Genomic DNA, 17697 nt, shown 5'->3' with positions numbered 1-17697 from the left:
GCCCTCTGCTGGCATCCCTCCGGGACCCGACAGGACGGCTTGGTCGCTGGGCTTTGCGGCTCCAGGAATTTTCTTTTATTGTCATCTACAAGTCTGGACGTCTGCACAAGGACGCTGACTGCCTCTCTCTCATCCTGGATCCTCTGATCCTGTTGCACATGATCTGTAGACCTGCGTGTGGCTTTCACTGACATGTGCGACATGCGCGCTGAACAACATCGCGACAAGTCCTTGCAGGCCCATCAGCGCGGGAGTGCAATCTGGCAGCACCGACGGCCCGTGCCGCATGTTCGTGCTGCACCGACGGCTGCATTGCGTTCGAGCGTCGTCCGTATCGTCCACAGCTGGCGCGTTTGTATGCTCGTGTTCTGCGAGAAGAGGTTTGCGTCCTATGAGAGCGAGAGAGCGGAGAGAGAGAGAGACGCATTCACGGAGCGGTCTCCTTGAACGCGATGTCGGCATTGGAACGCGGTGTCGTTTGTTGCAAGCTGCGCTGTGCAACGCGCAGTGTCGGCCGTAAGTCCGAGACGCAGGAACAGAAAATTATCATCTACATGAGTGATAAGATGAAAAGTTCGCGTGCGCTTCCGGGAAAAGCTGGGCTACGATCACACAGCTTCGCTGTTTCAAGCGTTGCGCGGGCCGAGTGCAAGCTTTTTTATTAGCAATATGTGTGATATTATCGAACCGGATACAATTTTTGTGGATGATGTTTACTGTTTGCAAGGGCATCTAATGAGTCATTGTTTTTATTGGCGGCCGACTTGAAGCGTGTATAAAAATGGTGTGTCACTAATAGGATGTACCTAAACACAAATAATTATGTAGACATTACCTTCACTAGAAAAGTGTAACAAAATGAGATATAAGTATTTGTTAAGTGGCCAGTTGAAATAAAATAATTCAGGAGTGAAATATTTAGGCCTTATGCTGTCAGAGGATGGCTCTTAGTCATTACATGTTATACCGTAGTTAGAAATGCCGGGCATGCCCTTGACTTCTTGCAACAAAAGTTTAAAACACATAAGTATTAACGTAAAAGAGCAGCGTAAAAACAAGTTTTACCAATAATGGTGTAGGCATGCCCTGTGTGGAATGTGGTTTCTGATGTGGGTATCAATGCACCATTGGGTGAACGTTCAAGAACCCCAGGTGGACTAAATTAATCCGGAGTTCCCCACCCCAGCGTGCCTCATAATCAGACCGTGGTTTTGGCACGTAAAGCCCAACAACTAATTTTTTTTTGCATGATAATGCTTTAGAAAAAGTACAATCCGTCGCGACACTGTTCGACCTGGGGATATACAACCGCTTTCTAAGTGCAAGAGGAAAAAACTTGACTGGATCCCTTTGCTTGAACAGGGAAGCAGGTTACGTCTTAAGCTGCTTTACTCAATCTTTCATAATCATATTGACACGTATACATGTTTATCATTCACCGATGACCGCTTTTCACCGGCTAACAAACGTTAAACGTAATCGTTAGGCACAGGACGCGCCTGTATCGGAAGTCTCTCGAAAGTTATCGATGCTTCTATCCGTTGTCTCTTGTCACCGACGCTCATGTAATCTGATTGTATGAGTGATTCGAATTATTGAGAACTTTTTGGAAGACACGCAGCTACCAAGGATTATTCTGGGACCTTCGATGACTCATGTATAAAACCTGACGCGTTTCGCCGCTGATCAGATTTCGACGTTCGCCGCTTTCGTTGTGCTTCGAGTGTAGCTTGCTTTTGTGGGCGTGCAAGGGTTCGCCGTCAACGCGCCACGTCCACAGCTTGGCGAGCTGCCACGTGACATCGCCGACTACCTCGCCAGAGCCCAGTGACAACCACGACGACCCTCACACTCACCGTCACAGGCCGCTACATATCGACCGCATCGCCGGCTGTATGCCGGCCCAACCCGGGGCCGATCTCCCAGCCCTTACCCGGGAAACTAAAGGCAGCAACCGATGGAGGTGCGGTTGCTGTACGACGCAATGCTGAAGATACTCCGCCGCCGACGAACTAGATTCGCGAATCATCATGACGAGGTATCAGCATAGCGCCTGGCAAGAGCCTTGCCGACAACACTTTTCCGCCGAAAGTAGACCTACCAACGCGACGTAGAAGTAGCGGAGCAAGCCGACGCAGCCATGATCCGACGCCACGACTTATCCGTAACGCCAGACGATGGTCTACCGATCTAGACGTGTGATTCGATGGTGAATGTCACCGCTCTCGTCGACATTGGAGCCGACTATTCCGTCTGCAGTGGCGAGTTCGCCGCCAAGTTGAAGAAGGTGAAAACGGCCTGGCAAGGACCCGATATCCGGACAGCGGGAGGACACCTATTAACGCCGGCTGGAATCTGCGCAGCGCGAGTCCCGGTAAACAACCGCACTTATCCGGCGAGCTTCTTAATCCCGCAGCACGGCTCCAGGGATGTTATCCTAGGCATGGACTTTCTAAACCAACACGGTGCAGCCACCGACTTAAGGTCCAAGTCGATAACGCTTTCAACGCACAATGCGATACCACCGGATACAAACATCAGTTACCATGCCTTGAATGCGCTAGGAGAACAAGTCACCGTTCCGCCTCGATCCAGCGTAAGGATTTCTGTCGGTACCGTAGTGCCTGCAGACATGGAGGGTGTCATCGAGGGCTAATATCACTTACTGCACAACCGTGAAATTTGCGTTGCTAGAGGCATAGCTGAGCTACGTGAAGGGAAAGCAAGAGTGATGCTCACGAACTTCAGCCACGAATACAAGCACATTAACAAAGGCACCACGGTCGCCTACATCGATGAAATAGTACAAGCCAGCAGTGCTTTGGCCTTCACTGATTCTAGTGCACCTGCAACGACGACTGTAGTACCTGAACAAACTTTCGACGTCAATCAGAACCTTCCCAATCATAAGAAAGAACAGCTAAAACCTCTACTCCTGCAATACAAGGACTGCTTCTTGTCGTCGTCAAAAGTTCGACAAACCCCTGTCGCCAAGCACCGCATCATAACCGACGAATATATCGGCCCACTCCGTCAGAGCCCCTACCGAGTTTCGGCACGCGAACGTGAGGCCATAAGGCAACAAGTCGACGAAATGCTACGGGACGACATCATCCAGCCGTCCAAGAGTCCGTGGGCGTCCCCCGTGGTGTTAGTAAAGAAGAAAGATTTAACGCTAAGTTTCTGCGTCGATTATTGTCACCTAAATAAAATCACGAATGACGTATACCCTCTCCCACGTATTGACGACGCCTTGGATCGACTCTACAACGCAAAGTTTTTCGTCAGTGGACCTCCAAACCGGCTACTGGCAAGTCGAAGTCGATGAGAGGGACCGGGAGAAGACTGCCTTTATAACACCAGACGGACTGTTCGAGTTCAAGGTCATGCCGTTTAGGTCTTTGCTCGGCACCTGCGACTATCCAACGCGTCATAGATAATGTACTCACAGGCTTGAAGTGGCAGACTTGCCTCGTCTATTTGGACGACGTCGTTGTTTGCCTCAAGCTTCGAGGAACACCTCCGGCGCCTTCAAACAGTTCTTCAAGTAATCAAGATCTCCGGACTCACGTTAAAGCCAGAAAAGTGCCGCTTTGCATACGAGGAGCTCTTGTTTTTGGGCCACGTCATCAACAAGTCTGGAGTGTGCCCTGACCCACAGAAAACTGCGGCCACCGACAAGAAGGCAGTCCGTAGATTCCTTGGACTGCGCGCCTATTACAGGCGTTTCGTCAAGGATTTTTCACGTATCACTGAGCCAATGATATACCTCACGAAGACCGACGTCGAGTTCAAGTGGGAGACGCCGCAAGTCGAAGCATTTGAAGAACTGAAGCGACGCCTGCAATCGCCGCCAATACTTGCACATTTCGACGAAAACGCCGATACCAAAGTGCACACCGATGCAACTAGCGTAGGACTCTGCGTCGTGCTTGTGGAGAGGACTGACGGACTGCAAGGGTTGTAAGTTACGCTAGCTGGTCGCTGTCGAAGCCGTAAACAAATTATTCCACAACCGAAAAGGAGTGCCTCGCCATCATCTGGGCTACACATCAAAGTTTCGCCCCTACCTCTATCGCAGGCCCTTCAAAGTTGTGAGCGACCACCACGCCTTGTGTTGGCTAGCTAACTTGAAGGATCCTTCAGGTCGCCTCGCACGATGGAGTCTGAGACTTCAAGCATTCGACACCACCGTCGTGTACAAGTCAGGGCGAAAGCACAGTGACGCCGACTGCTTGTCTCGTGCCCCCGTCGAACCGGCGCCACAGGACGACCAGGATGACGACACTTTGTCGGGACCCATCAGTCCTTGTCTACTTGTCTCGCGCTCCCGTCGAATCGCCGCCACAGGACGACCAGGATGACGACACTTTCTTGGGACCCAACAACAGTGAGCTGACCCGGAACTAAGGAGCCTTGTAGACTACCTGGAAGGCAAGACCGTCAATGTGCCCAAGATGATCAGGCGAGGATTGGCGCCGTTTTTCTTGCAAAACGACATTCTATTAAAGACGAACGTCTCGCCTCTTCGAGCCAACTTCCTCCTGGTGGTACCCTCAGCATTGCGTCCAGAGGTTCTGCAAGCTCTCTATGACGACCCAACGGCTCGACACATCGGTTTTTCCCGCACGCTCGCCAGGATACAAGAAAAATACTACTGGCCTCGCCTCTCTGCCGACGTCGCCCATTACGTAAGGACATGCCGATACTGTCAGCGACGCAAAACACCGCCGTCAAGGCCAGCCGGACTTCTACAGCCGATCGAGCCACCTCGCCGACCGTTCCAGCTGATCGGGATGGACTTACTGGGGCCTTTTCTGACGTCGACGTCCGGGAGTGAATGGACCGTCGTAGCTACGGACTACCTCACCCGCTACGCCAAAACAAAAGCCTTGCCCAAAGGCAGCGCCGCCGAGGTAGCCCGATTCTTCGTTGAGAACACCCTCTTTCGATACGGTGCCGCAGAAGTCATCATCACCGACAGACCTACGGCCTTTACGGCAGAACACAAGCCATCCTGCGATACAGCCACACAAGTCATCGCCGGACCACCGCCTACCACCCGCAGACGAATGGCCTCACCGAGCGCCTAAATAAGACCATCGCCGACATGCTGGCGATGTGCGTCGACGTCGAACACAAGGCGTGGAATGCCATCCTTCCGCACGTGACCTTCGAATACAACACGGCCGTGCAAGAAACGGCGCACGTGGCGCCGTTCAACGGTCTACGGAAGGAACGCGGCAACGACGCTTGATGCTATGCTACCGGACGTCACAGACGAAGAAAATCTCGACGTTGCCAGCTATTTACAGCATGCCGAAGAAAGTCGACAGCTCGCCCGCCTGTGAATCAAGAACCAGCAGAGGACCGACAGCCGACACTACAATCTTCGACGACGCTATGTCGCGTACCAGCCCGGCGACCGTGTTTGGGTCTGAACACCGATACGCCGACGAGGACTTAGAGAGAAACTGTTACGTCGCTATTTCGGACCATACACGATAATCCGACGTATTGGCGCACTGGACTATGAGGTCGTGCCAGACGGCATTTCGCACAGCGGCGCCGGGCACGACCTGAAGTCATCTACGTGGTGCGTCTTTCTAAGCCTTTCTACGCCCGCTAAAGAACTTCGGCACTTTGTTACTTTGTAGTTGGTTTTGTTTTTTTCTCTCTTTCTCGGGACGCGTGGTTTTGTTTTCGCTTTCTTGTTTGTATCATCGGGACTATGCTTTTTAAGGGAGGGTATTGATACGTATACATGTTTATCTTTCACCGGTGACCGCGTTTCACCGGCTAACAAATGTTAAACGTTATCGCTAGGCACAGGACGCGCCTGCATGTATCGGAAGTTTCTCGAACGTTATCGATGCTTCTATCCGTTGTCTCTTGTCACCGACGCTCATCTAATCTGATTGTATGAGCGACGCGAAGTATCTAGAACTTTCTTCAAGACATGCGGTACCAGGCATTATTGTGGAGCCTTCAATTACTCATGTATAAAAGCCGACGCGTTTCGCCGCTGATCAGATTTCGACGATCGCCGACTGTAATCGCCGCTTTCGTTGTGCTTCTAGTGTAGCTTGCTTTTGTGGGCACATCTTCCGCCCAAGAAATAATCAGTTTTGTCATACACAGTTTTACGACTGTTTACTTCAACGACACTACTACGGGACGGTATGGGAGGGAATCTGCTGATCAGACTATCTGAAGTAGAGCACTGCGCGGGCCGGTTTTTCAAGTCCAGGCTGGACCCGAGCCCGAAAGTACCATACTTTGGCCAGCCCGGTTCTGTTCGACCCATTAGCCTTTTTGCCTATACGAAGCCAGCTCGAGTTCTCGATTATTGTGAAGATACTGTCATGTGATCAACGGCCGCCGGGTGGTCTTCAAGCTGCATCAAAGCAGGTTTTTGCCCTGTATCCCTTCTTGATGGTTACTTAACTGTGAGAGAAATAAACATTTCATTACTAGCCGAACACGCACAGATTATTATGTGAATATTTGGTATGAAAACAAACCATGCAATCGACAGTTAGGAAAATAGGGAGGGATCAGGCTAACAACCACCGGGAGTGGCAGAACCCCGGCTTACATTTAGAGATGAAGTTGTAGAAAAGCACATCGGTTGATCACCATGCTCGTGCTTTAAAGAGTGCGGCAACATATTCTGGCGAAGGCATAGGTGAACACTGCCGTACACGCCACGGCCCGCCATTTAATCTCACTTTTGAATCTCATATAGTCATTCGGATACAGTGATGGAATTCGAGCCAATAATTTTGGCGCGAATGAAAATTTAGATACGCTGGTTACTGGCTTTCAGGAATACGATAATACACGGCCACTAGAAGCTTTTCTTTTATTAAACAGAAATTGTTGACCCACAAGGCTAACGCTCATCATATTTTCACATGGAACATGCCATTTTTATTGCTTTGTTCGGCTTCATTATAATTATGTCAATTTTTAATGGATAATTTAGGCATCTTTGTTTAGAAATATATGCAAATTTAGACTCTGTCTAATTGTGTTTCAGTACAGTGCATCTACAACCTAGGCTTTCCTTGTTTTTTTTCTCCGCCCAGAATAATGTATGATCTGCTTGGTTATTCACGTAAATTCGCAGACAACGCACATAGTGCTTTCAAAAACATATACAAGGCAGCGAACACGAGGGTCGAGCCACTCAACGAGCGTAAGTAGCATTAAAAAATTTACTGAGGCAATAAAATGCTCTGCATTTCTATTTCGTTTTTCATATTCCCCTCCCCAATGTTGAGAAATTTTGCAGCATCCGCCTAGACTTAAAGCATTTGTCTAAGAACAATATACACTTGAAAGTCTCAGTTTAATTAGCTGGGCTAATTGTGAATTAACCTACGGCAGAATATTCAACTCGCTTGAAGATATAACCAAGCAAATTAATGGAAACCGGTAGTAAGTTGCCCTGTGCCTTAAGATCCAAAAATTTGCAAATGAACTTTTCAGAATTTATTTGCTACAATTTTATCGAGGTACTCCAAGTAATTCTTGAAAACTTATTTAATTTTTGTTCTTTCTTTAAAATGATCGCGTCGAAAATATAGATATTTTTGTGCAGCAACAAAATATTGCAGTCGACTCTGCCTCTAGGCACGTCTTGCGCTTTTGAAAAATGTAACGAGCTCTATCGAAACTCATCTCATTGATTCCCGTTAAGGATAGCTCGGCTACCTGAAACAGTCTAATAAATGTTTTTGCAGCGAGTCTCACACCAATCCAATATATTTGTTTAGTGCGACTGCAATGCATATATATTTCCAACTCTTTGACAGGTTGATTCGAATCTGTGATGCCTAGCAACTCTTGAAGTGTGCCTTTCGCCGCTATTCCCACCGATCCAAATGTGTTTCCCCTAGTCGATTGGCGGCGCCGCTGTCGAAATCATACCGCTACCTCCATCAAACTTCGGGTCGTCCATCATATGCCTGAGCACGATCACCTCTAGGAATTCGAGGTGTTAATAGGCGGGGAACAATGTAGACAAGAGTTCGTTAGTGTCGCGAAAACGAAAGAATTCCTGCAGAACCCATTTTAAGATGATTATCGAAGTTAATGCGATTAACATTCACACAATCTAGCGAGCAAGAAGCGACACACCGTGTTAGCTAAGACACCTTTATTTAGAATCCGTAGTGTTTCCCCTGATGTTTCAAGTGATTCGGCTATATGCGGCCATGCACTGTCTCCCTTATTGACCCGCTTTGTTATGACCATCGTTCGCCAATGTTACCTCACGATGGTAGAACAAGGACCGCAGGCCGACGGTGCATGCAGTAACGACGATGGAATTACGAGGTAGGAATGATGTCGATAGAACGACGAAGGCATATAAGAACGACGGCATGACGACGATGAGATGATTCTGAAGTGATGGCGATAAGTAATTGCGACGGAATACAATTCCATGACGCCGGTGTTCTAATCTCGATTGATTGACAATAATTGCACAATACTAGCGAATGAAATAGAAATTATGCTGATGGAACCTGAGGTGGTATCACGACCAAAGCATTTAGTAATTTTTAGCCAACCAGACACGCTTCTGAATAACATACCAGCCTTCTCCCTTTCTTTTCTCCTATTCCTTCCCAAGACGCTTTACAAACATATCCTCGGCCGTTGAGCTCAGTACGCCGGTGCTCTAGCTCATTAGGCCACGATCACACGTTTAGAAACGTATCTTGCCAACAAGTATATTATTCAAGCTCGAACTTAGGGGGAACATTGAGCTTGGGGGCTCCTATCGAAATACATGGGAAATCGGCAATAGTTTCTCAGAGAAACCGATGCACCAAATCTGATGAGTTATGTTGAATTTAGAAAAAAAGTTAAAATGTAGTGATTGCAGAAAGGGATATTTTATTATAGGCCGTCTACTTTTTTTACGTAAAATTTTAAAGAATTGCCAAACTTCGAAAAAGAAAACTTGGCTTATAGAGCTATGTACCTCAGCAGCTAAAATTAATATCGGAATTCTGTAAACTGCACATAATAATACATCCAAAGCGGATAGCAATCATATATCATACACCATCCTGAAATATACCACTATGTTGTGAATGTTGCATTTGCAAAACCCTTCCAAACATTATAGGAAATTCACGTAAGTTTTAAGGTATAGCAAAAAAATTTTTCGCTTTTGATGTTCCAACGGGTGCAGTTTATAGAAATGCCATATGTTTTTAATGGCTGAGTTGCGGATTTGGAAACTTCATGCTTCTATTTTTTTTTTCAAATTTACGAACATCCTGTGATTCTTTGAAAACATTACACTATCTAAACAAAAATTCTATTTGCTGCAGTCTCTGCAATTTAAATTTCCCTCTTAAATGCAACACATTTCATTCGAATCGGTTCAGCGGTTTTCTCATAAAAACATTCCTGCATTTTACGCGTATTTGAGTATCCGGCATCGAAGATAGGCCCGAGCTAAAGCTTCCTCGTAAACAATGGATCACGCCAGTTCTATAGGAAACCGATGAAACAGAACCCTGACGTATATGCAAGACCATGGCCACAGTGGCGCACAAATAAAGAGTCTGCTCAAGAAAAAATATATACAACGGAAGCTTCGCGGGAGCCTTTATCTCGGCCAGACATCTCTCCATAAAGCGGACGAGCTTTCTGGCCAGGTGTCTAGCAAAACCGTCGATTCATTGTCAGTAGAGCAAGTAGCTGGCCGTCTTCGAAATAACGTTGATACACAAGCGCACTCGTTTCCAAGCACCGAGGTGAAGCGACAGCTTCAGGGTGTGTTTCTTTTTATTGCGCTTTCTTTAGTTGTGCGTCATAGCATACGTCATAGCGGGAATTTCGAATTCTTTAAGGTCGATACGCCACGTGGTGGCGAAAAAAGGAAACTGTACGAAATGTCCCTAATTCCTGGTATTGGTCAACCACTAGACCATAGACTACCCAGTGATCCAAGTTGGCGGAATAACGGCACATATGGAACGTCAGTTATCGATGATCTAAGTATGTCGCACTGTTGCTTTCGAACATGGTTCCCTAACCCAGTGACCTAACCCTGGCACAGTGATCCAAACTGCCGGGAAAACGGCACATATGCTATGTCATATACCCGTGATCCATGTAGGCCCGATGATTGCTTTCGAAACCGGTTCCCTGGTCGCAGCAGCGCGATGCTGTGAATCTCTAGATAATAGAATATGCAGTGATCCAAGTTGGCGGAAAAACGGCACATATACAATGCCAGATGACAGTGATCTGAATTGGCCCAACGATTGATTTCGAATGGGGTTCCCTGGTCGCAGCTGCGCGATGCTGTGAATCTCTAGATAATAGACTACACAGTGATCCAAGGCGGGGGAAAAAGGGCATATATGCAACGTCAGATGCCTGTGATCGAAGTTGGTCGCATGATTGCTTTCGATCTGGTTCCCTGATCACAGCAGCACGATGCTGCGGAGCAGTCGACCATAGACTACGCAGCGATCCAAGCTGGCGGCAAAACGACACATATGCAATTTCAGATAGTCGTCATCCAAGTAGGTGCCATCATTTCTTTGGATCCCGGTTCCCTGATCGCAGCAGCACGATGCTGGGAACGACTACACCGTAGACTACCCAATGATCCAAGGTGGCGGAAAAATGGCATATATGTAATGTCAGATGCCTGTGATCAAAGTTGGTCGGACGATTAAAGGTAAAATTGCCTTTACATCGGTCGGCCGATGTAAAGGCAAAATAATAAAGGACCCAGAACGGATCCCTTGGAACGCCGCATGATATATATTTAACTTCAGATATGAAATCATTAATTACCACATATTGTTTACGGAATGATAAATAACTGGAAAAAAATTCAGCACGTTATTAGTAAAGCCATAGCCTTCTAATTTGCGCAATAGTATAGTGTGACAAACTGCGTCGAATGCCTTCTTGATGTCTAAAAACAGCACAACTGCAATTTCATCTTGGTGCATGGCAGAATAAATGTGCTGTGAAAGGCTTAATACGGCTGTAAATGTTGATTTGTTTGAAACAAATCCATGTTGTTGTGGAACTATAATATTATTCTCGGTAATAAATTCCTTTAATTGTTGCGCAACTAATTTTTCAAAAAGGGTGCTAATGACACTTAAAACTGATATCGGCCTATAACTACATGGTGTGTTCTGATCTCCAGATTTATATATGGGAACGACTTTAGCAATTTTTAGTATGTCTGGGTAGCAACTATTCTCTAGTGAATGATTAAAGAGATGGCATAAATGTGGGCATAGAGTATTGATATTTTCCTTAAGCACTTTTGTCTGGATAGAATCATGGCCGGCTGCTTTATTAACCGACATCTTACTGACAACCGATTTAATCTCATCGATCGTAATGACGTGAAACTGAAAACTACAGCCGACAGCCATGCGTACACTACCGGTTGGTGTCAACAATGGAAATTTTTTCGCGAGGTTTAAACCAACGTTGATAAAAGAATTGTTAAATTCATTGGCCACCTGCGGGGAGATACTACTCGGGGTTACTCGCAGCTTGCAAACGCTTGCAAAATTCATTGACCGGCTGCTGCTGCTCGTCCGCCCAAATGAAAGGCACATCATCGCGTGTAATTCGTGTCAGAGGTTCAGCAATTTCTCGAGAATCCCTCGACGAAGCGTCTACAATAGGCACAGAAACCAAGGAAGCGTTGGACAGCCTTCTTGTCTGTTGGTGGTGAAAATTCGGCGACGGCAGCTAACTTGTCGGGGTCTGGTCGGACGCCTTTAGGACCAACGACATGGCCAAGAAATTTGAGCACTTGGAACCCGAAGTAGTATTTTTCAGGTTTGATGGTGAGGTCGGCAGTACGGATCGCAGCGAGGACGCGCTCGAGTTGTGCGAGATGATCGTCAAACGTGTTTGAAAACACGACGACGTCATCCAAGTACACTAGGCAGGTTTGCCATTTGAGTTCAGCAAGCACGGTATCCATCATCCGCTGAAAGGTGGCAGGTGCGGAACAGAGACCGAAGGGGAGAACTTTCAACTCATTAAACCCGTCAGGCGTCACAAACGCTGTTTTTTCACGATCATGTTCATCAACTTCGATTTTCCAATACCCGGATTTAAGATCCAACGAAGAAAAAAACTTGGCATGTTCTAGACGATCCAATTCGTCGTCGATGCGTGGCAATGGATAAACATCGCGCTTGGTGACATGGTTCAACTTTGTGTAATCTACACAGAAACGTAGTGTGTTGTCTTTCTTTCTGACTAACACTACAGGGGAGGCCCACGGGCTTGTGGACGGCTGGATCACGTCGTCTAGGAGCATCTCTTCCACCTGCTGCTTGATCGCTTCCCTTTCCACTGGAGACACTCTGTAAGGATGCTGGCGAACAGGACGTGCGGATTCGTCCGTAATAATGCGGTGCTTTGTGATGGACGTGCGCCATACTTTGGACTACGTTGAAAAACACTCGGCAAATTCATTCACGAGACTCAGTAGACGGTATTTCTGATGGTCTGGCAGAGCAGCGTTAACGTGAATCCGTTCTTTTACGCTGGGTAACTCAGATTGTTAGGGTTACAGAATGGATACCAAGAGAAGGGAAGCGCAGTCGAGGACGGCAGAAAGTCAGGTGGGATGATGAGGTTAGGAAATTCGCAGGCGCAAGTTGGAATACGCTAGCGCAAGACAGGGGTAATTGGAGATCGCAGGAAGAGGCCTTCGTCCTGCAGTGGACATAAATATAGGCTGATGATGATGATGAACTCAGATTGTCGAGACGATGCGATTTCCAATGTGCCACTTTCAGTAACATCAATGATTTCGCGAAGAAATGGAATTGTCGTTCCTCGTGGTACATGCCGATACTCGTTGCTAAAGTTTGTTAGCAACACGACTGAACATCTGTTTCGCACCTGAAGAAGCCCTCTGGCTATGCAAATGTGGCGCTCAAGAAGCAGGGGGATGTTTGCCTCAGCAATTCCTTCGGCGTCATCCTCCATGTCGCATCGGACAAGGGTAAGCACGCTGCTCTTGGTTGGCAACGTGACGTGATCGTCGGCAACATGAAGCGCGATGTCACGGTCGTTGTCATTGCTGTTCGCTCTGGATTGTGTAGTAGCAAAGCTGACTCTAGACTCTTGAAGGTCGATGATGGCACCGTTCGCCTGAAGGAAATCCATGCCGAGTATAAGGTCCTTTGAACATTCAGGAAGAATGACGAAGTCGCCGATGTACGTGAAACCGCGAATGTTGACTCGTGCCTTACACCGGCCCATTGGAGTTATGAGGTGCCCTCCTGCAGTACGAATCTGAGTTCCGGCCCATTGCGTCGAAAGTTTGTTCAGTATACGCGCGAGATTCTGGCTCATAACAGATGTGTCCGCACCCGTGTCGATCAACGCCGTGACTTAATGGTTATCTATGGAAACCGGTACGTCCCAAGATACTGACACCGAACTGCACTGATTTTTCTGCGTCTCAGTTGAGTCATATCGCGGTCGTCGTAGTGGAGGTTATTCAGCGTTCGCAACATCAGCGACCTCACCTTCGCAGGTCGCTGGACTCAGTTTTCCCGGGAAGCAGGGCTGGGTGAGCGACGCCTTGTAGCACTCGGTGTGAAGAGCGGGCTGGAAGACCTGTGCCGGGCGGGTGACGGTGACCGGGTGTCACGGAATCGTGGGGCAAACGAAGTCCTGGCGTACGCGAGGTTGGCTTCACCGCAATGAAAACACAAGGGCCTGCGGTCTTTAGTGCGCCATACGTCGCTCTTGCGGGGTGGTCGTGCTTCAGCCATGAATGGCGTGCGGCGAGGCCTGAAGTCGCCAGTTGCTTGTTCCACGGCGCGCACACCATGAAATTCCGGAACGTCGCTCATACCGTGAAAAGTCGGGGACAACGAACTTCACGCAACTTCCACATACGACATGCGAGGCTGCGGCTGCTGTGTCTCGGGCTGTGGTGTCTCGCTTCGCTCGGGGACTTGGACTGCCTGCCTGATTTCCTCCCGGACGACCTCAGCCAGAGCGAGTGGCGGTACCGATGCCGGAGCCACCTGAAGCTATTGGAGCTCTTCTCGAACAAGCCTAATGAGCTCCCGCAAGGCGTCCGTATTGTCAAAAGGTATAGCGAGAAGGTCGCAAGATAGGGTCGACAGGTCGCGGTTGTACAGCCTTGTTCGCTGCTGCAGTGCCTTTTCCATTGATATGGCTTCCGCGAGGAACTCTGCAACGCTCTTTGGTGGGTTGCGTATTAGGCCACCGAATAACTCTTGCTTGACACCGCGCATCAAATGCCTTAGCTGCTTTTCTTCCGGCAAGGATGGATCCGCGCGTCGGAAAAGTCGGCACATATCTTCGACAAACATTGCGACGCTTTCGTTCCGCCGCTGTATCTCGCCTGAATTGCAGATTCAGCTCGCTCCTTGCGATCGGGGCTGGCATATGTGCTGATTAGCTGCCGTATTAATCGTCCCATGTTGATAAGACCACCTCATGGTTCTCAAACCATGCCCTCGCATAGTCCTCGAGGGCAAAGTAGGCATTGCGTAGCTTGCGCTGCGGCGTCCAGCCGTTGAATTCTGCGACACGCTCAAAGTGATCCAGCCAGCTAGTCCTCAACATCTTCGAAGGTGTCCCCATGGAAGGATTTGGGGATTAGCGGCTGGTTATGGACGACCTCGGTCGGTGCGGTTGAGGAACAAGATGGAACTGATGTACCTATCCTTCTGACTCAGTTGGGTAGAGGCTCGTACTCAGGTGGCAGTCCTTGAAGTCGACGGCTTGTCCGTACGTGAACAGGAGTCAGCTCGACCGGACTTCGTACTGAGCTTGTAGACGGGGTTCGATCTCGAAGCGGTAGCATGTACCCAGCAACTCCACCAGAAAAATGTAACGTAGATCGAAGACGGAGTCCTGAAAAAATTGACGCTTATCTTTAATGGCGGGCCAGAAGAAGAGCGTGCTGCCTACGCGCTTCGTCGTCTTTCATGGCGCCGACCTTTGCGCGCGCCATCCCGCGGTGCGGGAGCCCCACATCATTGTGTCAATATTAATGATTTGCCTAACTGCTTCCCGGGTAAGACTGTTCGCCGATGATTGCGTTATTTAGCGTGAAATTACTACTGACACTGACCACTGCAATCAGACCTTGATGCATTGAATACAGGGTGTTCCGACTGGCAAATGACCCTAAATTATACTAAAACTAAGTGCATGTCATTTTCACGATCCTCGTTTCGCATTTCAACGTCATACTCTCTTGATAATAATACTGTTGAGTTTACTACCACGTATAAATATCTAGGAGTCAATTTACAATCGGATCTGACATGGCATCATCACATGAACATTACTCTTGCATCTGCTAACCTCACTTTTGGTTTAATCAAACACAGACTAAAGCAAGCGCCTTCACACCTAAAGAAACTCGCGTACACAACTTTAATCATACCTTAAATTGATTATGCATGTGCCATCTGGGATCCGAACCAGGACTACATCGTACGTAACCTTGAATCCTTGCAAAGCCGTGCTGCTCGTTTTATCTTTTCAGACTATTCCCCGTACTCTAGTGTTACATCTTTAAAAATCGTGCCGAATTAGATTCCCTATCTTACGACGGAAACACGCGCGGCTGTCTCTCTTTCATAAACTTTATCACGAGCATTTACATGAAGACATCTTTCTATCACCCTCCGTCATTTTTCCTCGCCGAGGTCACCCTTTCAAAGTCAAACGCCCAATGTGTCACTCAGCTCTTTACGCGCAATCATTTATACCCAGAACCATACCTGACTGGAATAACCTACCATCTGACATTGCTACTGAAGTTCACCCCGATAAACTTCAACAAAAGTTGCGTACGAATACCCGAATGTGATGTGTTTGCGCAAGGTAAAACTGTACCTTCTTTTTCTTTTTCTGGTACCTTCGCTATCCATCCGATATTCTTTTTCAGTTATTCTCTTGTTAGTGCCTTTTATGTATTCGGAATTCTAGGTGTATCAATTGTTCAATTGTATTCTAAATTTCTGCTACTTCCGTTTTATCCGAACTTAAATTTTTTTACACAAAGTCAATCTGCATATTTTGTCGCTTTTGTTGCATTTTTGTCATAAAGTGTTATGACAGTATGATCATCTATTGCCCCCCCCCCCTATATAATACCCTCTACTGGAGGGCCTTTGAGGGTATTTTGAATAAATAAATAATAAACAAATAAATAAATAAATAAATAAATAAATAAATAAATAAGCAGGTCGACCATTTGAAACCACGAAGGATCGAATCCATCATGCGCTCAAACGTGGCCGGCGCATTGCATAGACCGAAGGGCATAACTTTAAATTGGTATAGCCCGTCAGGTGTCACAAATTCGGGCTTCTCGCGGTCCATAGGATCTACAGCAACCTGCCAACAGCCACAACGCAGTTCGGTGGACGAAAAATAAATCGCTCCGTGAAGGCTGTCGAGGGCATCATCTATGCATGGCAACAAATATACGTCCTTCGTAGTGATCTTGTTCAGGTGTCTGGAATCGACACAGAAACGATATTGTGGCCAAATGTAAGCTCGCTATAAAAGTTGTCGCTGGACACTGGCAAACATGGGAGGTAGCGAGTCGCTTCACAGCTCGTGTAAAATAATTTTTCACAAGCCTGTATTGTGCACGTAAACGTGATGTGATGAATCAACTGAAAATTACGTTCGGAACTTTCCGAAGCTCATTTTCACAGTTAGCTTCAACAATTTACATAACGAATAAATTTTATTGTATTTAGTATATTATATTCAAAGTAAGCAGCGGATGTATGTTAGCCATATACTGCTGAAAATATAAAACAATCTTACCTATGGTCTTTTCGCTATCAAGTAGACCGTATCGAATAAGGTTAAATCTCTTTGAATATAGCGTAGCATTATACTGTTTGTGTACCCTGTAAAAGGTTACACAGAAACTTTGCTTCAGGACGTTGTTGTGCATGTACTTCATTTCAGTAATGTGAATTTCCGCAGTACGAAATGTTTTAAAATATAGCACCTCGAATTTGCGTCTGTTATTTTTCCCCATTCCATTAAATGAACACATAAAAAGTATTGCCTCAAGTGAGTTCTTGAAAATGCTTTCGCTGTGCATTCCAAACGTATATAGGAGGACCGGCAGCAATACTTGACACAAGCAAAATGATTGTCGAAATGAATAAGTAAAAGCCACCATATATATATATATATATATATAATGTGAGACGTCGGCCGATGCGATGCCTTTATTTCCGAGCAGCCGCCCGAGTCAGAGACGAAGCACCGCACGAGACAAAAGATGATGATGAGTCGTATGTACAAGTGGCGACGATGATATGCACAAATAGCGTTCACACAAGATGATGAGTCGTATGTACAGATTACACCGACGATATGCCCAAAATGCGCTCACACTAACTTCCCCCCCCCCCCCCCTTCAGGAAAGCGGTCAGCAAGAACGCAAACTAGAAAGGGTAGGTACGGTGAATGTATGATTTCAGGCGAGATACGTGAACGATTTCAGTAGTGCTGCGGCGGCGGTCAGTAGCTGAGCTGACAGGAGTGACGCGGTAGTTAACGGCCGAAGTTCTTTGCAAAACGGTGTCGGGGCCGAGATATGCGGAGAAAATTTTCACAGAGGTCCGGTGCGCGAACAGGTGTCCA

Source organism: Dermacentor silvarum, chromosome 2 (genome assembly GCF_013339745.2).
Source record: "Dermacentor silvarum isolate Dsil-2018 chromosome 2, BIME_Dsil_1.4, whole genome shotgun sequence".
Classification (NCBI taxonomy): domain Eukaryota; kingdom Metazoa; phylum Arthropoda; class Arachnida; order Ixodida; family Ixodidae; genus Dermacentor; species Dermacentor silvarum.
This window is presented reverse-complemented; position numbering follows the sequence as displayed.